We start from the raw sequence: 24,145 nt of genomic DNA, 5'->3' as shown, positions 1-24,145 counted from the left end.
ACTCCCCTGAGAAAAGGATTTGAAAGGGCCACCTGAATGCTGGATATCTAAAAGTTAGGGATTTTCAGAACAAGGGGATCCAGAGGGGGTGAGACTTGGGAGAAATGGTAAAGGGAATAAATATTTCACAAATATGTCTGTGTACTGGCCACTTGGCTAGTAGCTGTACAAACCCTGTGTCTAACCCCACCATCCCAGCAAAGCAGGATTATTATTGCCAGTTGACAGTCTTTCATTCAACAGATGTTCATTCAACATGTGCTACGTGTGCTCGGCACTCTCATAGTCCCTGGGAATACTGCAAAAATCGAAACAGGCAAAGTCCCTGCTCTCGTGGAGCTAATTCAGGGTATGTAGGGGAAACAGACAACACGTATTTTAAAAATGAATGTACAGTAGAGCAGATGGTGATAAGTGCTAAGAAGAAAATTAACGCAGAGAAAGAGGAGAGCAAGTGAGAGGCAATAAAAAATATGTCAAGATCATACAGCCAGCAGGTGCCTGAGTTAGGACCAAACTCAGGTCTGCTCTCACCGAATTGCTCCCCTGTGAGGTACTGCCTCCCTAGAAAGTGCATCCTATCGGGGCGCCTGGGTGGTTCAGTCAGCTAAACATCTAACCAGCTCAGGTCATGATCTCATGGCTCATGAGTTCGAGCCCCACATTGGGCTCACTGCTGTCAGTGCAGAGCCTCTGTCTTCCTCTCTCTCTGCCCTCCCGGCTCCTGCGCTCTCTAAAATGTAAACATTTAAAACAAGAAGAAAGAAAGCAAGCACATCTTATCCGAAAATGCGGCCCAGTATTACTCTGCCACCAACCCCCAAATATCCTAATTGGTAAACAACTGGTAGCCTATTGTGAGTCAAGTAAAATCTATTTACTGGTAATTGTTCAACACAATTGGTTTTTGCTTGTGCATGAATTTAAATCTTCTTCAACTGCAATGACTTTCAAAAACAAAAGCAAAAACCTCAGCCCATAAATGAAATGGAGTAACTATCCCCTGAAATTTTTGGAGCCCCAGACACCACTAAGTACAGGCAACATCAATTTCTTCTCTTATAAAATAGAAAACAAAAATGTGAGTACAATGTAAACCTCAGTCTCATGAGGGGTCCCCCCTCCTCTTTTTTTTCTTATTCTATTAAAATGTTTTTTCCCTATGCCAAGGACAAAAAAAGTTCTAGTGCAAAGACTAGGGAGAAAAAATGAGGCAAAGGTTGGTATTTTGTTGTTCAACGCATCTTTGCGTGTCTATAAAAATCCATCTTCAAAACATCTCACCTGCTAAATATAAGGCATTCAAAATACATAGTTTAAACCCATCTGTGGCATAATACCGTGGAAAGGTCAGCCCACCTGGAGTTTCCAGCTTCTTTGCGGACAAATATGGCCTGATCATGAGCGGGGTGAGAGAATCTAAGCCTCTACTGTATCTTAGCAAAGAGAAGAGCAGGGGCAAACAGAGAGAATGTTAATTTTCATCAAGAGAAAATCAAACTTGTCCAAGAACTTTATTGGCAGAAGTGAAATTAGTTTTTCTATAGCAAATAGTTAGTGGAGTTGAGGGATTAGTCTATTGCCCGAGAAGGGAAGTAAACCCACTGGCTTTCAGAGGCATCTCTGTTCTCAATAATGCATTTAACTCTCAAAAACAAATAAGATTTGTTTCTGCACTTTCACTTTAAAAAAAAAAAAAAACAACAACAGCCAAGACTAGATTATCTAAAATTCTCCCTTGCTAAAAATCAAATTATTAAAGAAAGTTTCCTAAATTCATAAGGCTCAAGACAACTCTTAATACTTTTATCGTAAAGTGTCAGCCTGGGCCAAGCCTTCCTCGATTCAAACAAAATTCACTGTAAACAGCAACAGACACAGGACCTTTCAGTTGAGAGACTGCAGCAATACTTAAGTTACTTCCTACTGTGGTCCAGGGGCCCGGCACATACAGGCCATTTTTTTGCAGAGAAGCAAAATAGGATTATTGAAACTCTCAAGGTTAAGGTAGTAAAAATGGTGTTGCAGAATGCCACGACTTTGGACCACCTTGTTAATATTCCCGCAAAATACATCATCATAGCTTGTGGTGATGTGGAGTACCATGATGGCCAGGAAGAAAATAGTGTCAGTGCTGGGGGTAGGGGAAGAAGGCATGAAATTCTGATCGCCAGATTTCTAGTTAAGAGATCCTGTGAATTTACTAAGGTGTTGCATGAAGCAAGGCTCCAGCCAATTGGCAAATACAATCACTAGACTCATTATTCCATAATTATGAAAACTCTCCACTTGTTCTGAACTTTGAGTGGTTGGCATCAGAAAACCTGAGATCTCTGTATCTCCTCTTGACATCTCCCCTCATCTAAGCAGATGAATGGATTGGGATGCAGGAAATGGGAGACACAAAGGATCAGCCAATGATGTAGAGGAGGGAATGTGGCCAGAGCTCTATTCCACGGAGAGTTTTGCCGGTTCCCTAGCGAAGAGAGGCTGGAGTTGATCTCACTGGCACTTTATCATCGTTTTCATCTGTGGTACAGGTACTTAATTTTAAATGAACTAGTTGGTAAACTGTAAATTGCACACTCCAGAGAATAGGTTCTGCCGATCTCAACAAATCCTTTTGTTCTTTTTCAAAGTAAGAGAACACCTTCAGCTATTGTTAAAATCCCAAGTGAGCCATCAGGTTAGTGGGTATCCTTGCAAGGTGCCTTAACATCTTTTTTTTTCTTTCCTGCTTCAGTGTGCTCCACTGAAGGGTACAGCTGTTAAGGTAATGCACGTGAAGGGATTTTATAAACTCTCCCAATACTTACATATCGTTGACATTGTTGCTATTCCTGCTTCGCAATACCCTCCGTTCCAAAGGCCACCCGATATCCAGTAAGAACTGCACACATTAAGGGGCCTTTCAAGCCCATCAGCTTCACATGCTTGTATACCACCCCCAACCTCAATACTGTGTTCACGCATACAGCAACGGAATATAGCCTGTCTGAGTAATATTCACTGGGGGTTATAAAGTAATAACATACCCGTCTGTGGTGATACTCATTTACCTTGAAGAAAGTGCACACATAGACACACACAAGTGTATACCTTTTTTCAAAAAAAAAAAAAAAACCCTAATAATTTGAAAGTAGGCATTCAATATCTGATGTTTAAAAAAAAAAGTCTTCATTTTTACCTGGTCTCCTATTTTAATTGCCTCCAAAGCTGTTTTCCACTTTGATTGCACAGTTTTACCTAGCAAAGCTGTCCCCATAAATACAGCTGAAATCAGTGGGCAGAAGTAATGAGTATGGGAATTCCTCATCTTATAACTAACTTCTTCTGTTCCCTTCTTGAGGTTTGAGATGACAGAAGAGGCCCCCAAAACTACAGAGAATAAATCATTATGAATCAACATATTACTTTTGTTGGTATTTCTAGCGCTGTGATCTACCAGCTACCCATAGTGGGATTTTAAAAAGTTTCTTCCAAGAATTTCATTCTCCTTTGTCTCCAGAATAAATAGAGTGCAGTGCAGAATAAGTGCAAATGGGATTTTGAAATTCGTCCCCAAACCACATGACTAGGAAGTCTCTTTCTTTCTTTTGGTAAACAACACTTTCACATCAGAGTGACTGAAGGGCCATGCATGCATTTTTTCTCTCACTTGAAATGTCATTTTTTTTAAGTTTGTTTATTTATTTGGAGAGAGAGAGAGAGAGAGAGAGAGAGAGAGAGAGAATAAGCAGGGGAAGGGCAGAGAAAGAGGGAGACAGATCCTAAGCAGGATCCGCACTGACAGCAGAGAGCAAGATGTGGGGCTCAAACTCACAAACCGTGAGATCATGACCTGAGTCGAAGTCAGACGCTTAACCGACTGAGCCACCCAGGTGCCCCTGAAATGTCATTTTAACTTGATCTCATCTGATAGGAAGAGTCATTTACGGTGTGGTAGTGTAAGGAACATTGTATCACAGTAACAACTTCTGTGACCCTGGTTACACCTGGCCCAGGACAGAAGTTGATTTGTTTCCAGTTTGAACACATGTGTGGAAACTGAACGGCTTGCTGTTTTCATTGGTGTGGCCCCTGATGGCTTCTGACTCCCTAGAACCTATCACTTTTACCCTAAGAAGGCGACATGTTGGCATATGAACTACATATAGGTAATATTTAGTTTCCAGGAATCCTGTAGGGTCAAGGGTTCAGGTAAAAGATGTTCTGTGCAACTAAAGGGGAAAAATACGTAAATATATATGAAATTTGAATATATTATATACTATACACGCATGCACAGGAGTAATTTTATTCCCATCTTAATCCCACCTACAAAGATTTTCTTTCAAAATCCCAAATCTCTGTTCTCTAGAGTTGATGTCCATCTGTTTTCATTTCTTCACCAAGAGGTCAAACTCCTTAGCCTGACACGTAAGGCCTTCCATGATATGTCCCTAGGTTTCAGTTCAACTCCATCCAATCCTTGCCCTATACGTATCATAATTCCAGCCAAACTGCACTATTCTGGGCTCTATGGGAAACCGAGATGCTTCCAAGTCTTTAAATGTCATACACACACCTATAATAGTCTGTCTTCTAGCTTCTCCCATTAAAATCCTACACAACTTTAAGGCACAATTCAAATACACCTAGTTGGTGAAGCATTTCCTAATTTCCCGATTAGGCATTTTCTTTCTAAACCCCCATAGTAAGAGAAACAACACCTCTCTCAAAAACATTTCCTTGTCTTTGAAGAAAGTGAGAGAAAAACACACCTTGACATTCAGATGAAGAAAGGAAACAGACTATAGCTCCGTTTGCTGTTTTACAACTGTTTCGTTTAATCCCCACACGATCCCACAAGGCGGGTATCATTATCCTCATTTAACAGATGATGAAACTGAGGCTGACAGAATTTCTTTTTTCCCCCAGCTTTATTGAGGCATGGGTTGACAAATATAAGTTGTATGTATTCAAGGTATACAATATCATATTTTGATTTTTATGTACATTGTGTCATGATTACCACAATCAGGTTAATTAACATATCCATCACCTGACATATTTATTATTTTTTGTGTTTGTGGAGAGAACCCTTGAGATGTACTTTCTTAGCAAATTTCAAGTATTCGCTACATTAGTATTAACTATAGTCACCAGGCTGTACATTAGGTCTCCGGAACTCAGTCATCTTCTAACTGAAAGTTTGCACCCTTTGACCAACATCTCCCTATTTGCTCTACCCTCCAGCCCCTGTTAACCATCATCCTACTCTCTGGTTCTGAGTTTGACTTTTTAGCTCTCACATAGAAGTGAGATTATACAGTAGTTGTCTTTTTTGTGTCTGGCTTATTTCACTCACAGTAATGTCCTCCAAGTTCATCTCTGCTGCCACAAGTGGCAGGATTTCTTTCTTCTTTAGGGCTGAATAATATTCCATGGGATGTATATGTCACATCTTTATCCATTCATCCATCCAGAGACATGTAGGTGTTTCATATCTTGGCTATCGTGAATAATGATGCAATAAACATGGGGGTACAGATATCTCTTTAAGATGGTGATTTCGGGGCGCCTGGGTGGCGCAGTCGGTTAAGCATCCGACTTCAGCTCAGGTCACGATCTCACGGTCCGTGAGTTCGAGCCCCGCGTCGAGCTCTGGGCTGATGGCTCAGAGCCTGGAGCCTGCTTCCAATTCTGTGTCTCCCTCTCTCTCTGCCCCTCCCCCGTTCATGCTCTGTCTCTCTCTGTCTCAAAAATAAATAAACGTAAAAAAAAAAAAAATTAAAAAAAAAAAAAAAGATGGTGATTTCATTTCCTTTAGATAAACCCCAGAAGTAGGATTGTTGTATTATATGGTAGCTCCATTTTTAATTTTTGAGGAAGCTCCATCCTGTTTCCCAGCGTGGCTGCACCAGTTTGCATTCCTACCCATAGTGCATGAGGGTTCCTTCCTCAAAGAGCTTGTTTGAATGAAACCTTTGCTGTTGAACTTAAAGACACATGCTTTCCACCAAACAAATCTATCTCACATTACTCATATTTATACACCTTAGAATTTTGATGACGTATTGGCTTGAATCTAGCTTTTTGCAAATATTTCTTTTCTTCCTTACTGGAGCAGCCATTTGTGTTGTTGTGTTGTTGTTGTTGTTAAGAGAAGAAAAGAAGCCATCTGTATTTCACCTTTGTTCCCCAGTCCCTTGCACAGTAAGTGTCTTGCTCAAATATTTATTTAATTAATACACTATCTTTCAAAGGGAAAATTTTTTCAAAAGAAAAGGATAAAGATAAATGTCTCTATCTGTTCATCTTAAGAACACCGAAAAGAAACTAAATGATAAGAAATCTTTCTTAGAAATTTGGCTACTTAAAAAAAAAAAAAAAAAAATTGGGCTACTTTGAAATTACAAAGAGAAGACAATTATTTTGGATAATAACAACAGCTCAAATTATCTGAATCCTGATTATGTGCCTGACACCGGACAAGCATTTAATTCTTATACCTGCCCTGAAGGAGGTAGCATGATTCCCATCCTACAAATGAGAACCCAGAGAAAGACCAAGGTTAGCAAGGAGAAGAACCAGGATTTCAACGCAACCAGAAGGTGGCGCTCTTAAACACTGCTCCATCTCACCTCTGCTTCTATCGGCCTATTTAATATTCACTCTCAGACAGGACCCCGTTTTTCCTCGGCCTCCCTACAACAGAAGGCTTCTGGCTCCACTGACATCTGTCTCACATCTATATTGTCATGATTCCTTAAATAAGTTCCCCTCTTCAGAGGACAGAAGCCCTGAGTACCAATGGAAGGGGGAAAAAAGTGCTATCTTTTTCTTCTGTAGAGAAATGTGAATGACAGTGATTCTGAGGAATCGGTTCTGCTTCCGGCCACAGTAACAATACCCGTACTACAATCGGTACTTCCCCGTGTAAGCAGCATGACCCCTAGTGGGTGCCAGTGGTAAGTATCTGGATATTAGTACCGGTACAAACACAAAAGGTGTATTTACAATAGGTGGGTAGAAAAATAAGTCACGATGTCGTGATTACAGCTATATTAATTAAGGAGGCCACTATGAAATAAAATACAAAGGGAAAGTAACAAAATGTAAAAGATATTTCATATGTTTAAATGATTAATATAATTTTAGTATGATATATTAAATATATTAATATACCATATTAGAATATAATATTTGAGACCCAATTCTAAAGTATGTTTTTATAATTTCTTTCATTTACAGTCTTTGGCTTCCATAACTCAAATTAAATTCTCTCAATCTTTGACAACATACCTTCAACAAAGATAGCTTGCACTAGAGTGTTTTCAAGAAAGGATTAAAAATGGTGAGGTTGGGACATTTTCAGTTTGTCTAGATAAAATACTCTCATGAATCCATCATTTTAAAACATCCCAGTCCACACTCAATGTTACTTGTAATTTCACTGATGTTTAATTTATTTTACTACATTATTACAGTTTAATTAAACACCAGACAGGACCTTCACTGGGATCGCTCCCTCTTCCTATCCTGCAATGTTGAGGTCTTGTATTTTGAAGTCAAACAACAAAAGGAATAGTCAAAGGAAGAGTGTTCTGTGTTTCATTTCAATAACTGGGTCATATTCACTTCCTTTTTTACTACCGACAGACGATCTATTAGTCCCCCATCTCCCAACTTTCTTTAAAAAAAAAAAAAAGTAAATAGTAATTCTTATTAACAGCAGTGGCACCTGCACTGGGGTGGGCAAATCTGGTCACCAGCCGGTCCCCCTGCTGTTTTACTCAGCTGGCAACATGCTCTCGACCCTGGCGGCTGCTCCTGCTTTGTTGTTCCTTCCAGGCAAACAGGAACTTCATGAATGTTTAGAAATTCTTTTTTCTGAACCAAACTTTGGTTTCAGAAAGGAACAATGAAATTCACAACAGATGATAAACTTTTATACATGTGTTTAATTGCATAAGAAATACACGAATACCATCCTATAAAAATTTTAAACAATACAGAACTGTCTAAATTGTGAACACCCTTTTTCTCCCCCTCCCTACCCATCTCACTATCCCCCCGCCAAAGCATGGAGAAATTGGGGGCATCCTCTTCCCAGAATTAAATATAAAACTGGACAACTTTACTAAAAACAACTACTTTAGATCACTGGAAAATGGTCAAAGACAAAAAAACAACTCATGACGTTTGTTAGATTTGCTTCCAATCCCTCATTATATACACAAATAAACGGTTTGAGTTTGCTTAAGTTTACAAAAACGAGACCCTTTTAAATGTGTTGCCCTGAAATTCTTTTGCTTCACGTTATGTACTGACAAGATTTCTGTGTTGGAACCTACAGACCTCTTTTGACCTTTTAATTGTTCTATGGCATTGAACAATTGGATGTATCACCAATTTATTGGGTCGTTTCCCTATTGATTTAAGGTTGTTTCTAACATGTTCTTATTACAAACAATCCTGTAATGAACACTGTGAACTATCTCGGTAAACAGAGGCAAGAATTTCTGTTGGCTAGATACCTAAAGGGGAAACTCTTAAGCCAAAGACTGTGCTAATATTAAATTTTGGAAGACGGTGCCAAATTCTGTCAAAAAGGCAGGAATATTTAAAAAGTTCTCAGGCCTTTGAGAACTAATCCTAAATGCTAGCACTGGAAGGATTCTTAAAATTGCCCCGTCAAAAAGCTTTGTACTTTAGTGCAATACTGAGACTTACAGAATTGATGTGACTGGTCCAGGGTCATGCAATCAAACTCCAGTCCAGGGTTTTTGGTTTCCCAGCCCAGGACATTGTTTCCTACAACGGATCTTCTGGGGCAAAAATTAGACTTGAATTTTGGAGTAATTCTTTCCAGCAAAATGAAGATGTTTCACAAATAATTGAAAACATGTTCTTTTCCTTTGGATTTTTCAGTAGTATTGAGAACAAGTCGGATTTGTATTACAAATCAAACATTCAGAGTGGCAATATAACTCTACAAAGCATTCAGGCAAGTAGGTTCTATATTAAAAACAATGCTGTAAGAGAAACATGCAAAATGGAATCTGATTTCCTTATTAAATGACGTTAGAAAAGGAGCCTGCAGTCCTATCTCCAGATGCCCATTGTTTTATGAAAAATGTACAAAGCGCCATACTAAGCTACTCAACTTATTGCTGCATGACCAATCACCTGAGACGTACTAACAAAGACCATTTTATTACATCCTCAAGGCAGGAGTCTGGAAAGGGTACAACCAAGGTCTCTCGTCTCTGCTCCACAGTGTCTGGGACCTCTACTGGGAAGACTCAAACTCTGGGGTGATTCGGCAGCAAAGCATGGTCCCTATGCTTCTTTATGGCACAGAGATTGGGTTCCAGGAGCAAATGTCCCAAGACTCACGTTCCAGTAATGGCGGTGTGAGAAGATCGGGCGAGCGCCCGTCACAAAAATAAGTGTAAAACTGAACAACCTCATCAAAACAATCATTTCAAGTCACCAGAAAATAACCAAAGGTAGACAAAAACTTGAGAAGTGTTTACTCCTGAAAACTTCCACTGAGTTGGGTCAGTTTGGCGATTCAGTGGCATTCTTGCCTCGGGGCATCCCCAGCTCAGGTGATAAAGCCCTCAGCTTTACCTGCTGGAAGTGGTGGTCTGGGTGGATGGGCAGATAACCTAGAAGGAGGCACTATTAGAAGCAAGAGAAGCTTAGAAAGGCAGAGATAAAGTCTCCAATCATTACTGGCTAATGCATACTTGCTCAAGGAAAACCCCAGAAAGCCCAGCAAAAACTGCAAGCCCAGGGGATATGTGCACAGACATGGGTGGCAGTGGGACCTTAGAGGCAATCTGGACATCCCTCACTAAAGGAACAGATAAGCACGTGTGGAGAAGAAGATGGAAGCTACAGTCTAGATGTATATATGTACAACAAAATGGATAAATCTTAACATATTTGAGGGATAATAATAATTATAATAATAATAGTATCAAGTGACACTTAACATGGGATTTCCTAGAAGCCCCATGAATTGGGGACTTTTCTAATATACTTCTATATATTAACTCTTTTAATCGTCATACCCCTAAAAGGCAGTCTACCAGCCAGGATTCAAACAGAGAAGTATATAGCCACTAAGACACTTACAATAGGAAATTGACTTTCACAAATGTGGGGTTGGCTAAGCAAGTCTGAGATCCACAGGCTGTCGGGAAGGGAAGTTCATGGGCAGACTCAAATTCATGGGCGCAGATGGAAGTTCTCATCAACTGGCAGGCAGGAAGGGAAGATCACAAGAGGATGGAACCTCATTGGCACGGGCTGAAGCTTCATCCAAACGCACAATCTCTTCTGTGAGAGCATGGTAGGCAGAGTTCTAAGAATGCCTTTCACCTCTGTACAGTCACCTCCTTTTGAGGGTGCAGGGAATCCATGAATGTGAGGAGATATCGCTCCCATGGTGATGCGATGTTATCATATATGGCAAAAGGGAGATTATCTGGGTGGGCCTGATCTAATCACACGAGACCTTTAAAAGCAGTTTTCTCTGGCTGGTAACAGATGAGGAAGTGAAAGACTTCAAGCCCAGGAGTGACTGCTGGCTTTAAATATGGAAGGGGCCACATGCCAAGGACTATGAGTGTCCTCCAGGGACTGAGAGTTGCTCTCAAGCAACAGCCAGAAAGAAAGTGAAGCCCTCCACTTTGTGGCCACACAGATCTGAATCTGAATAGACTCCTCCCCACAGCCTCCAGATGAGACACCCACCCAGACAACACCTTAGACTTCAGCCTGATGAGACCCTGAGCAGAGAATCCAGTCGAACTGTCTGTACTTATCTAAAAAACTGTGGAGTAATAAATGAGTGTGTTTTAAGCTGCAAAGTTGTGATAATTTGTTTGGCAGGCTTATGGACTGAATGCTTGTATCCCCCCAAAACTCCTATGTTGAAGCTCTAATCCCCAATGTGGGACTGGAGTGTGAGAATTAAGGTTAAATGAGGGCATAAGGGTAGTGCCCTGATTCAATCATATTAATGTCCTTCTAACACAAACCCCCTCCTTTATCTCTCCCCCTCCCTCTCCCTCTCCGTCTCTCTCTATATATATAAATATAGACCCACACACGCACACGTAAATGGCAAGAGTGGACATCCTGGTCTTCAGTCTTTTTATCACTGAATATGATGTTAGTTATAAGTTTTTCATAGATACTCTTTATCAGATTGGGGAAGTTCTCTTCCATTCCTAATTGAGTGTTTTTATCATGGAAATGTATCAAATTTTGTCAAATTATTTTTTTGCATCTAATAAGATAGCCATGTGGTTTTTTCCCTTTTCTATTTATGTAGTGGATTACATCTTCCTTTCATGGAATTGATCCCACTCGGTCATTGTATATAATACTTTTTTTTTTTTATATTGCTGAATTGGGGTTGCTAGTATTTTAAGATTTTGTTGTGCCTATATTCAGTATAGATCCTTCTCTGTAGTGTTTTCTTTTTCTGTTTGGTTTTTGTATCAGGGCATACTGCTTAGAAATTTGGGGGAGATTTTTGCCACAGTTCTATTTGCCATAATTCATTGCTTGTCATAGTCATATTCAGATTACCTATTTTTTTCTCAAGTCACTTTCAGTAGTGTATGTCTTTCCAGGAATACATACATTTCACCTAAATTACTTAATTTATTGACATACAGTTGTCCATAGTATTCCTTTATAATCCTTTTTTATTCGTTTAGGTTGAAGTTCCATCTTTCATTCCAGATTTAATAATTTGAATCTTCTCTCTTTTTCTTGGTCACTCTAGCTAGAGCTTTACCAATTTTGTCAATCTTCTCAAAGAACCAACTTTTGGTTTCACTGATTATCTTTTTTCTTAAGATTATGTATTTATTTTGAGAGAGAGAGAGAGAGAGAGCAAGCAGGGGAGGAGCAGAGAGAGGGAGAGAGAAAATCCCAAGCAGGCTCCATGCTTTCAGTCCAGAGCCTGATGTTGGGGCTCGAACTCACATGAGATTGAGCCCCAGGTTGGGCTCAATGTGGAGCTTGGAGCCTACTTGGGATTCTTTCTCTCTTCCTCTCTCTCTGCCCCTTGCTTGCTTGTATGTGTGCATGCACATACTCTCTTTTTGTCTCTCAAAATAAATAAACTTAAAAAAAATATTCCACGTGCATTTGAGAACAATGTGCATCCTGCTGTTGTTGGGTAGATGTCTATTAGGAGCAGTTGGCTTATGGTGTTATTCAAGGCTTCATTTCATTACTGATTTTCTGCTTGTTGTTCTGCCCACAGCTGGAAGTGGGGAGCTGAAGACTCCAACTATTATTGTTGAATTGTCAATTCTTCCTTCAGTTTTGTCAGTTTTTGCTTTACATACTTTGGGACTGTGTGTGTGTGTGTGTGTGTCTGTGTACACAAGCATACATACAAATATGTGTGTATATACTTTTTTATGTTTATTTTTGAAAGAGTGCAAGTGGGTGAGGGGCAGAGAGAGAGGGAGACAGAATCCAAAGCAGGCTCCAGGCTCTGAGCTGTCAGCACAAAGCCCAATACGGGGCCGGAACTCATGAGCTGTGAGATCATGACCCGAACCAAAGTCAGATGCTCAACCGACTGAGCCACCCAGGTGCCCTGTATGTGTATACTTTTTGATAAGACTTTGTCATCACACCTTCCATTACTTCTTTTAGTATCATTTCCTTTAGTTCTTTAAACATATTTATGCTGATTTAAAGTCTTTGCCAAGTCCAACATCTGGGTCCTCTCAAAGGCTACTTCTATTGCCTGCTCTTTTTCCCGCATACAAATCACATTGTCCTGTTTATTTGCATGTTTCATGATTTTTTGTTGAAAACTGGACATTTTGGACAATAGACTGTATCAACTCTGCATATTGATTTCCCACCACCACCTCTCTGGGTCTGTCTTGTATTTATTGCTGTTTATTTGTTTAGTGACTCGATTGGCCTGTTCCTTTGAAGTTTATTTTCCCCACAGTGTACAGCCTCTAATGTCACTTCTCAGAAGGAACATTGTTGGAGACACCTACAGTCACCCTGAAGTGACAGTTGTTTTATCGGGACTCTCTGTGACTGTGTCATTTCTTGATTTTTTTTTTTTAGCTTCCTGTGCATCTGCCTCTATTTCTATCACACTCAGCTATTAGGCTCCACAAATTTCTAGCTGGGGTCTGTATTGTTTTCAACAATGCCCTTTGCCACAAACTGTTCCACAGTCCAATTCAGTTAAACCAGATCTCTTTGCAGAGACAGCCTTGGAGGCCAGTCTTTGAAGATTGTTCCAGTCCCAGAAGAGCTCTTTTTAGCTATCTCTTTCTCTATATCGTTCAGTTATACTTCTAGCTGTACTTCAGGTTAGCCTGTTGCTGCCATGGGGTTATCCAACCCCTCACAACTGCTTACTACCAAACTTCCCATTGGTTTTGATAGCACCCTTACATTTGAACTTTACCACATTCTATTCCAAACAAAACCAATGCCCTTAGGAAGAGCTATGGCATGTCTGTTCCCATAGCCTGCCCTTCTCTGGCAAAACTTCCATGCCACTGCTCTGGAGCTGAAGGGAGGGACAAGATCCTGCTTCCATTGGACTCACATCCCTGTTCTGTGAGTGATGCATTGGAAGAGAACAGTGGCCCTGGTTTTCTTGATTTGCTTCTCTCCTGACCTAGAACCTTGACCTTATGAATGAAGGCTCTGGTGTTCTACACCTGCTGGGGACAGAGCGTCTGTGACCTGCACCTGGGGGTGAGCAATGACAAATTTTGACAGCTTTCTCCTCCAAGGAAGAAACTGTAGCCCTAGGCTGAGAACTGGGGCGGTGGAAGCCCTTCTTGGCCACACACACTCAGAGTGGAGCTTCTATCACACTGAGCTGTGACGGGAGGGATGGCCTGTGACTCAAATGCCACAGAGTCCTTCTTACAGAGATTTAGTAGATTTCCTTAAGTAACTATTTCCCCATTTGCTATATGCCCTTAGGACAATTTCCAGAAACTTTAAATGGTTGTTTTTCACATTTTTCATGAGTTAGAGTTGGGGAACTGAGATCAGTGGAGCCTGCCACATTAGAAGTGTTGCTTCTGTATTTCTTTAACGGAAATTTGCCTACAGCCAAGAGACCCCTGGAAGGATAAACTGCCAAACCAGGAGACTCAAAGAGAGACCTATGGTTGGAAGCCACCAGGACTGACTTGCAGAGCTGTGAAGACCACACTCTGCTCACCAAGCCATACGCCCATGGAGCTGTGTCAACCCAGAAGAAGTAGTACATTTTCCTTATAGGAAATGTGTACAGGCAGAGGGGTATCTTTTTCTAAATCACACAAAGGCACCAATGGACTTGCACAGCCCCAGAAGCTACAGAGACTTCAGCTGAGGGGTTATGTAGGATGAGTCAACCATCCAGAGCAGTAGTTCCCAATTTTGACTGTTCATTAGGATCACTTGGGGAGCCATTGAAAAATACCAATGCGAGGGTCCCACCTAGACCAATTAAATCAAACTCTCTTAGGATGGGGCCCAGCCATCAGTATTTTTAATAGCCCCTCAGGGTGTTCTAATGTACAGTCAAGATTGAGAAGCACTGATCTAGAGCCTGGAGCCAGGGGAATGGGATTCTTTGTGCCCAAACACCTCAAGAGGATGTAAGCGGATGACGGGGTTCCAGTGCTGGCAGCTATAAAATGCTCTGAGTAAATAGTGAGTAAAATTGGCAAAGTCAGTCAAATTACAGGACATAATTTCTGTCCTGACCGAAATGGCTGAAGTTGTCCTCAAATAATAAAGAAAAAGAGGCAGCGACACCATGAAGATAGTTTCCACACTCCCACCTATCTGTCCTAATTGATACAGTTCATTCAAGCCAGGCCGCTTATGTCCCCTTGTAGTCATGATGACATCTACGTGTCATGATGACATCTACAATGGCAGGCTTTGCCCATTCCTTTGGCCACACTCTACTCCACACTATTCTTGGCATGACAGGATCAGAGGCTGCCCTTACAGAGGCATTAATTCCCAAATGCCAGAGAATACAGTGCCTTCTTCTCAAGGACAGGCTGCTGTGCTTTAACAAAAGGGACTCTACTTAGTTTCCAGTATGTTCTGCCGAAAAAATACTCACTACTGTGTAAAAATAAATAACCAAAAAAAAAAAAAAAAAAAAAAAAAGCTGGTGATGAGAGAATTTATGAACTGTTGGGATGGTCTATGTCATTTGTGGGCCCTCCTCATCTCGGATGTCCAGGCTTGTAGGTAGTCCTCTCCGTGCTCTACAAATGTTTTGTCCCCTCCCTTCCTTCTTTCAAAGACCCAGGACTCACCCAGAAAGAACCCTAGGACAGTAAAATTGGAAAGCTGTTGGAGGAGATCTTCTAAACAGCAAAGGGCATATACATGGCTTATGTGACCCACTCCCCCTTCCTTTCAGGCCACAGATATCAGAGATTTAATCACAGTGCTCTCTAGCTGTTGACTTTAGCGAGTTACTGCATCTCTGAGTCTTGTCCGGAAATGAGAGAACTAATACCTACCTGACTTATTGGATTAAATAATCTCAATGATCCACTCTGAAGTCTGCAAGGCATATATCAGGTACTCGCACTACTCTTGCTCCCCACCTCAACACGCACACATGCATATGTGCACACACACGCGCCAAGTATACACGCACTCACGTGCACACATGTGCACACACAGGCACACACATACACACTCTCTCCCAGGACAGGAAAATAGACAAAGCCTGAGGGAAGAAATGACTTGCTACTTAGTGACAGTTACTAGTTAGCGACAGTTACTACTATCCAATGAAGGGAACTCGATTAATGAAAAATAACAATCTCAACTCAGGATAAATGGCTTTTAAGTGTTACCTGGATAGGTCTAATGAAAAATACACTCTTCCAATGTGTCTGTATCATTTTAAATGTCCTGAGGTATCCCACACAACTGCCCATTCAGAGAAACACGCTAGAGGCCACTGTGTGGGAAGAGGCTGCACCGTGCAGACTTTGCTTGTACAATACAAGGAAAAGTACTGGATTCCTGGGCCTGGCAATGAAGTTTCTTGGAAGGAATGATTAAAAAAGACATTTCTCTCAGTGGCCTTAGTTGGGCCCCCTCTCTTATCTTTCAGTGCCTGGCACAGAAGGAAGTGCCCCCAGGAATTCTAAAGTCATCAGGAGACCCATACATATCTTGAACAGCCTTCCCACTCTCTTCCCCTGCCTTACCCCCTGCATTTTTCCATCTCCCCAGCCCTCCTGTTTTCTCCATTTTTTTTTTAAACTTCTTTATATTTATTCTAGCAGTAGCCTGCCATGCAATAAAAGAATGGGGGAAATCTCATTAAAATTATATCAAAAAGAAAAAGATGGAGGAGAGCTTGGGATTCCTGCAATCTACACACAATAACCTAATCAACCAGAACACACAGGTTAAATGGAGTCCACCCTATGGTGAGCCCAGATGATTAAACCCCCTCCCAGGGAATTGCTACCTTCAGGATAACTGGTGCTGAGCCATATTAAAATGCAGCCATGAAAATACCTCACATTTTAGAGCACTTTTAACCTTCCCACTCACTTTCACAACTATTTATCTTACTGACTTCAGCTCAAGGGCCCCGGGGAGGCAAGAAAAGCTATTGCTATTATCCCGTTTTGATAGTTAAGGCAAAGGAGGCAGCGAGGTTTCTCCGAGGTCACCTGGTTAGCGATGGGAGACGCCAGGCTAAGAGCTCAGTCTCGGTTAAAATGGACCCGGGTCAAAAAGATAGCAGATGAGTGACCTAAAAATGGCACTGGCACCTTCCTCTCCCTCAGCTTCTTGTTTTAATTCGACACAAACCTGGGTAAGTGAGAGAACACGGTGTTTGCCCGATACTGAAAGCCAGGGTCCTCATATCCGTTTTGGCCGGGAAACACGGGGGCAGCCCGAAGATCAGAAATCCTCTGTGCAGGGCCACGATCTGTACACTGAATAAACAAATGTCTTACTAAGTTTGCGCTGATCTCTTTCAAAGTTAATTTGTACTAGTTTTGGTCAGGGCATATTTTCTCAATCAAAGAATATTAAAAGTAGAATGAATGGGTGGGTGAGTGGGGTGGGAGGACACTGGGGAGGTTTGAAAAAAACATTTTAGCACTAAAAAGAGGCCCCAGATTCTAAAGGGTTGGAAAGCACCACTTCAGACTATTTCTTTGCTGACCCTCCACTCAGAATTCACCAGTTCTGATTTCCATTCCTTCAGGGGCCTGATCTCTGTTTTAAAATGATAGTAAGCTAATATGATAATATAATACGTATTAATAATTTAATGCTTACCCTTCTTAGGTAATATATGTGCATTTTAAAATGGGCCTTTTTAGACAACACGCTTTAATCCAAAGCAAACTTACCGAACCACTGTTCCTTAGCGCTGACCTCTCACCTGAATTCCAGACCTGTAAATTCTCAGCTTACTAAACATCTCCACTTGAACCTCCCAGAGGCATCGAAACTCAATATGTCCAAAATTGATCCCGCACTTCTATTCTTTATCTCAGTCAGTGACAACAGCAACCACCCATTTATCAAAGCCAGAGACCTGGGAGCTCTTCCAGGCTTTCCTGCTACTCACCCCCAGCCAGTACCTGGGTGAATGCCTGCAACTCCACATTTCCCAAAGTGGGTTCTGGGAATGTCCTGTCCAAGAGGCAGAATAATTTCCCTGATCGAATAAGTTTAGAAAACACTAAGTCAGACAAAACTAAACCTTTATTATAGGACTTAACAGTTTCTAATATGCTGCCTTGCACTACCAATATCCACAGGGAAAATACACCGCCCAGGGTTTCCCAAACTCATTTGCCCAGGGGACCCTTGCAAAACCTCTGCAGAGTATCTTGCCGAATCTGTGTATTTTAGAACATGCTTTGAGAAATGGCGTAAGATGAGATATATTTGAAGTGTGCTTTATTATCACAATGTCTCATGTAGATTCTGTGATGTAGACGAGTTGTGTTATATCAGCATCCATATTTGAGAAAAAAAAACAAAAACACCCTGAAAGGCATTACATGATTTGAAAGTCAGAAATGTGCAAGAAAATATGTCTTTCCAGATATTTATGGGGACACTGTAGTAAAAACACGACTATTATTTTGAGGGCACTTTTCATGAAATGTGTCTATGCGTTAGAACAGGAGAGTATTTGCAGGTGCCTGGGTGGCTCAGTTGGTTAAGCGTCTGACTTTGGCTCAGGTCATGATCTCACAGCTCGAGGGTTCAAGCCGTGCATCGGGCTCTGCACTGACAGCCCGGAGCCGAGCCTGCTTCAGATTCTGTGTCTTCCTCTCGCTCTGCCCCTTCCCCCGCTCTCTCTCTCTCTCTCTCTCTTTCTCTCTCTCTCTCAAAATAAATAAACATAATTTTAAAAAATTTTAAAAAGAAGGGGAGAAAGTTCAAAAGGATAGAGGCCCAACAAATGGCCAACGGCAGTCACCTCTGGGACGGGTTGTTAAAGGGGGAGAAGAGAAGCCTGTGCAGGCTCATTCTCATGTCTGCATCGTTGGACTTTGTTATAGCAAGCATACGTTACTTTTGTAATTTGTTTTCCTGAAAAATCAATACAGAAAAAAATAAATAAATAAAATGCCTGGTACACTAAGTGCTATCTTTAAAAATCAATCTGAAAGAATAAAAATGCAAGAAGAGCCAAGACATTCCTTAAAAAGTAGAATAATGTGTGAGAAGTTGTCTTACCAATTATTATAATGTCCTTAAAGCTGTAGTCATTTTTAAAATGAGATGGTGGCATGGGTATAGAGGCAGACAGATGACTGAAATCGCATATAAATGCCATACATAGAATCAAGGAGATATGAAAATGTGGTGTAGAATTAAGGTGGCATTTCAAAGCAGTGGGACAAGATAAAACCAGTAAATTTTATGAAAGCAATAGATTAGCTATTTCCCAAATAAATATGCTTGCATTCCTAACTTATTTTCGTACCAAAATAGATTCCAGATGGATCAAAGATTTAAAACTTATGCATGAAGCCATGAAAATAATAGAAGAAAATGTGGATGATTATTTTGGTTTGAAGGAAGCATCTTTAAACTTTTTTTTTTAAGAAGAAATGATAAAATCCAAAGATTTTATTTACAATCAAAAGATCATATGTCTGACAACAGAAAAATTCTCTAAAGCAATGATCGTCGCAAGGTTAAAATACAAACAATATGCAGAAGAAAATGTTCCCAACATATATGACAGAGAGCTAACATTTTAATGTATAAAGCCCTCTTGCAAATCATGCAGAAAAACCTGCCTGCTGGTTGATCCCAAAAGTGATAAGCCCCAATTTTTGAAACTTAACCTTAATCAAAATTAAAGTTAAAATCGGAGGTCACAAGCTTTAATAATAAGAATACTGAGAGAAAATTGAGAAAACAAATCACTGAGCAAGGTTTGAACATTTTATTATAAAGATAAGGAAGAAACTGCAGGATATTTAAAACTCAGATACTTATATTTTAAAACTCAGATACTTATATTTAAAACTCAGGTGCTTATATTTAAAACTCGGGTGCTTATATTTAAAACTCAGATAAAGATAAGGAAGAAACTGCAGGACATTTAAAACTCAGATACTTATATTTAAAACTCAGGTACTTATATTTAAAACTCAGGTACTTATATTTAAAACTTAGGTAAAGATAAGGAAGAAACTGTAGGATATTTACAACTCAAAGAAATTAAGAATGTAAATACTACCCAGGTTGGAGTGAAAGTTCTTTCTTATCATCTTTATACTTAATCAGTGTCTTGTCATAAAATTGAACCCTAGGTGGGCCATTTGCAAGAAGGTCTTCTATGAGGTGCTAGTTCATAAATAATATTTTATTGCTACATAACCTTTCAATTTGAGATTTCATAAGCTTATTTGCTTGTTAGAGGAAACTTTATTCATTGTTCATTTGTTATACGGGAATGAATTTAAATGCATCCAACAATGTAATATTTAACCCAGTGATTCTTTATTTTATTGACATTATTTTAAATATTTCGAATAGCAAAAAAAGAAAGGGAGGAAAGGAGGGAGAGTGAGAAGAGGAAGAAGGAAAAGAAAAGGAAAAAAAAAGAAGGAAAGTTTGTTCTAATTTTGCTGCAGTGGAAAACCACCTCTCTTTCTCCTTTATAAATTATAATCACAATGCAAGTAAAAAAGAATGGTAGTTACAGCCAAAACTATGCATTTCAATTTTGTCCTCAACACGCTTTAATGGGAAAATAGACAACACTGTAACAGTCAGGATTTCTCTTGGTGGAAAGCTACTAAAAAAACCAACATCGTCTAAGCAATAAATACATTTAATTACTTCACATGATAAGTGATAGGAAATTCTAGAGATTGTTTCAGTCTCTCACTGATGTCAACGTGTTAAGTCGCTATCTCTAGGATTCTCTTGCAAAGTTACTTCCTTAAAAAGAAAATCCAAAGCATCTGAAAAGCTTCTTCAGCTGGGACGCCCCCTACAGGCTGAATCATATCCCCTGGGGCTCTCAGTGCTCACCTATTGTCATGCTTGTCACACTGATCTGTGATTCTTAGTTTCCAAGACAGTCTTCCCCATGAGGCAGTGAGGGGACGCCCATCTGATTTCTAGCACCAAACAAGCGTCTGGTACTCGTGGAAGTCCCTCAATAATTGCTCTTTGCATGAAGGAATACTATAGACACACTCTTAAGCAAGTGGAAGGAGGGAAGCCCATGCCTTTTCAGCATATCCCCTAGGTGCTGCTTAGAACCTTGCAAATAAGTGAGATAAAACAGGGAACTATTCCATTTTACGGTAAGGGAACTCCAAAGGTCTAAAGCCAAAGGCAGTGGAATCATTCAGAATATCAACCGGCAACCCACGTGTCATGAGACCAGAAAGGAGTGTCCACAGAGACACTGGCATTGCCATGTTGGGTCCAGTTCAAACCCTGAAAAATTGAACTCAATGTTATCCACTTCTCACATCCAAGACAATGTATAAAACATTTGGGGCATCCTTCATTCTCTTCCTTTGGGTCTCACAAGACACCCTCTCCCTGCAAAACTAGGCTTTCTCTTTTTTACTCCACTTTCTTCCTTGCTACCCAGCCCTAGAGAGTCCTTTACTGACCCTCTGGGAGGGAATTCTCCTCCAACTTAATTAGCAGCATTACTTCTGTCATGAGAACCTTAGGAGAATCTTAACTCGTGACAGGGTTAACACAGATTTAGGTTTTGGAAACACAAAAACCAGAGACAAGAGTCTACGGCAGATGTGGAGGGACTGCCAGTGTGAGTAAGACGGAGAAATAAACATCGGCACAAAATTATTTTCTCACCAGATTTGTTGTGCTAGTGTAATGTTTGAAAAGGAAACTTTTTCTTCTCACCAGTGCCCTCCACAAACTATGTGTCTCTCTGTTCCAAATCGAGTGTATCAGAATAGTAATTCTCTCAAGCAAGATGTCCCATGCTAATGCAGGTGCTAGCTTCTCCAGACCCAGTAGGTGAGCCCTTTTTTTTGGAGCAAATTTCCCGCCTCACTTATCTGGGGGTCACTTAATCTAGGAGACCCGCGGCTTCTCCCTTCGGCATTTAGAGCCCCATCCACCAGAAGGAGTCAGTCTGGCCACAAGCAAGACTATTTTATGCCAAGGTAAGCCTCCCTGGGCTTCTTTCCTGTCAGCATTTGACTTCAGGATGGTGGGTGCTGTGGGTGGCAAGTTCCCAGCTCAATCTGCAACCTTCCTCTTCAGCTGTGGCTGGGTGGTGCCTAGTGTAAGAGGTGAAGTAATTCTCACCTGATTCTCAAGTCTCCTAAGGCAAGAAGCCAAGGGTCAAGATGAGAATCTGTCTCTCTCTTCCCAAGACCTCCTCAATCCTGAGGTTTGTTATTGCCAGCTCTGTTTCTCTACAGTCTACCAGGAAAAAGTTCACTTTTTTTTTTTTTTCCACAAGAAAAAGAAAAAGAGGAATTTGTGTTTCCCCATCTTCTTGGAATTACCTTTAAAACACTGACCTTCAGAGTCAGCATTCTGCAGATTTACTCCAGAGTCCTTTCTGCTTCATGGCACATCCTTCCCAGGCCCTAGGCCCCCACAACAAGGTGTGTGCCTCTGTGTGTGTTGTGTAGGGCCGGCTCTGGGGAAGAGAGATTCTGCCTCCTTCCCCCTGAGCCTGAGAAGTAGCCCTTGGGACTCCTTACCAGTTGTCCCCACCAGCCCTGTCATAACTAACTGGGATAGAGTCATAAACTCACTTCGCCCTCCCTTTCTAGTAGATTCTCCTGAGAAGAAATAACTTAATCTTTTCTGTGGCTCCAAATAAAGCTCCCTCCTTCTGCTTTCTACCCACGGCAACCCTTACTTTCCTTCTACCCTCTGCTACCTTTTCTGGGTCTGGCCCTGGGGTGTGAAGCAGCCTGTCTCTTGCAAACTTGGCATCTTCATGAAGGTCCACCTGCGTCTCCAAACTCCATGGTTACTTCCGTGCCTACCACTTCCCTACCTGAATCATGGCCTCTGGCTCAAAATGGTTGCCCTCTAGCTTGAGGGATTATAATCAGTCTCCCACATATTCCTTGGGAAGCTTAGATACCCTACATCGGGTCCCACTCAAGGCAGGTACGAATTGTGGTTTATGACTCTTCATCTTCATAAACTCTTTATTTTTATATTAACTCACTTAATTTCTATATTAATACCACATTCTTCCAGGGTGGTAGAAGAATGTAATACTGCATTCTTCTCAGCCCCACTCAATATGGAAATGAGCCTCTCCTCAGGGTTGTGTTTAAATTCTAAGGAGGCCTCAGACAGTGCTAATGTGTTGAGTTCTCACAGGAAGCCATGAAGTGTTTGTTCTTAATTCTTTTGTGGTCCCTTGGGTCCTTGGCTCTCTCCACAGCTGCTGGGGCACAGGAACCCTTTGCTCTTTAGGTGTCATCTTGTGGCTCAAGAATCTCTGCAAATCTGTGAGTGGTCTTTGAGGGCTGACAGTCTTGCCCCTTCCCCTGGTGTCACCCGGGAAGCAGGGCACTGAGCATTCACTCCAGCACGCACCAACATATCTGCTCGCATCCCATCTGCTGACCCTCCCTTCCACAAAGAAACTTCTTTCTTTGCAAAGAAATCTTCCCCTAGCTCAAGAGAAAGCCCTCTCTCCTCAAACCCTATTTTATCCAACTCTACCTATACCCCAAATCTTCTCGATTATTCCCAGGGCTTAAATTTTAGAAACCAAAGGCACTTCCTCTTTTCTCTTTGACACCTTGTCACATCCCTTCCTTGAGGTGATGACTCTACAGGACTTATTTAATTGGGTGGGGCAGTAGAGGGAAACAGGAGAATCATAACAGGAGAGAAAGAAAAAGAAAAACATCAGTTAATAGTTTTAAATGCCAGCACATTTTCATCTGCTATTACCTGATCTGGAACTGTCTTGTTCATAAATCTCAGAAGACATTAGTGACTGAAAGCTGCCTTCCCTGCAGGCTATTTTCCTATGTTCTCAGATCGTGAGCCTTGCTCTCTGCTTATCTCCATCCTGGAAGTATGTTTCACGTGATCATCAATAAGCCTGGACCCATCTTTATAGCAACTATCTCTGTCTCCATTATTCCACATAGGCATTCTTCTGCCCACAGCTCCTGAACCACTTCACATTTCATTAGGTGCTTCATCAGGAAGGGAAGAAAGAAGTGGGGGAGCTCAAAAGGACCACCTTCATTTGCTGATTTCTTTGTTTTGCACCAAAAAGCATCTCTGCATCTCAGATGGTGTGTTCAAGCTCAGCCAAGAGAAGCCCCTCCTGTCAATTCCGATTCCACTCCATTTCCCGGCATACACAGTTGAGTGAGCTGTTTAAGTGGGGTTGTTACGAGATGAAATGAATTTGCATTTGCATTACATATTCTTTCAATTATTTATGGGTTGGGGTAACCCATATCAGTGACTTTTCCCCTCTACCCTCCTGAATCATCAAGAGAAAGCAGAAAGAAAAGTAACTCAGCACTTTTTGCAAGGCCTGATGGTGATTACTGCTTACTGTGCTGAACAGACCTTCATTAGGAGCTCGTACCCTGGCTTCTTACTGCAGCCTTTCAGA

General features: G+C 41.1%; 1 long non-coding RNA gene across 1 annotated transcript in view; it reads right to left on the bottom strand.

The window, feature by feature from the left end:
* Positions 1–16,984, bottom strand: part of LOC125914763 (uncharacterized) — a 46,661-nt gene extending 29,677 nt beyond the window's left edge. The window contains exon 1 of the long non-coding RNA XR_007455417.1: positions 16,864–16,984. This is a non-coding gene — a long non-coding RNA (uncharacterized LOC125914763). The remainder of the gene's footprint in view (positions 1–16,863) is intronic.
* Between the last annotated feature and the right edge of the window lie 7,161 nt (positions 16,985–24,145).

Source organism: Panthera uncia, assembly GCF_023721935.1.
Source record: "Panthera uncia isolate 11264 chromosome D3 unlocalized genomic scaffold, Puncia_PCG_1.0 HiC_scaffold_8, whole genome shotgun sequence".
Taxonomy (NCBI): Eukaryota; Metazoa; Chordata; class Mammalia; order Carnivora; family Felidae; genus Panthera; species Panthera uncia.
This window is presented reverse-complemented; position numbering and strand designations above follow the sequence as displayed.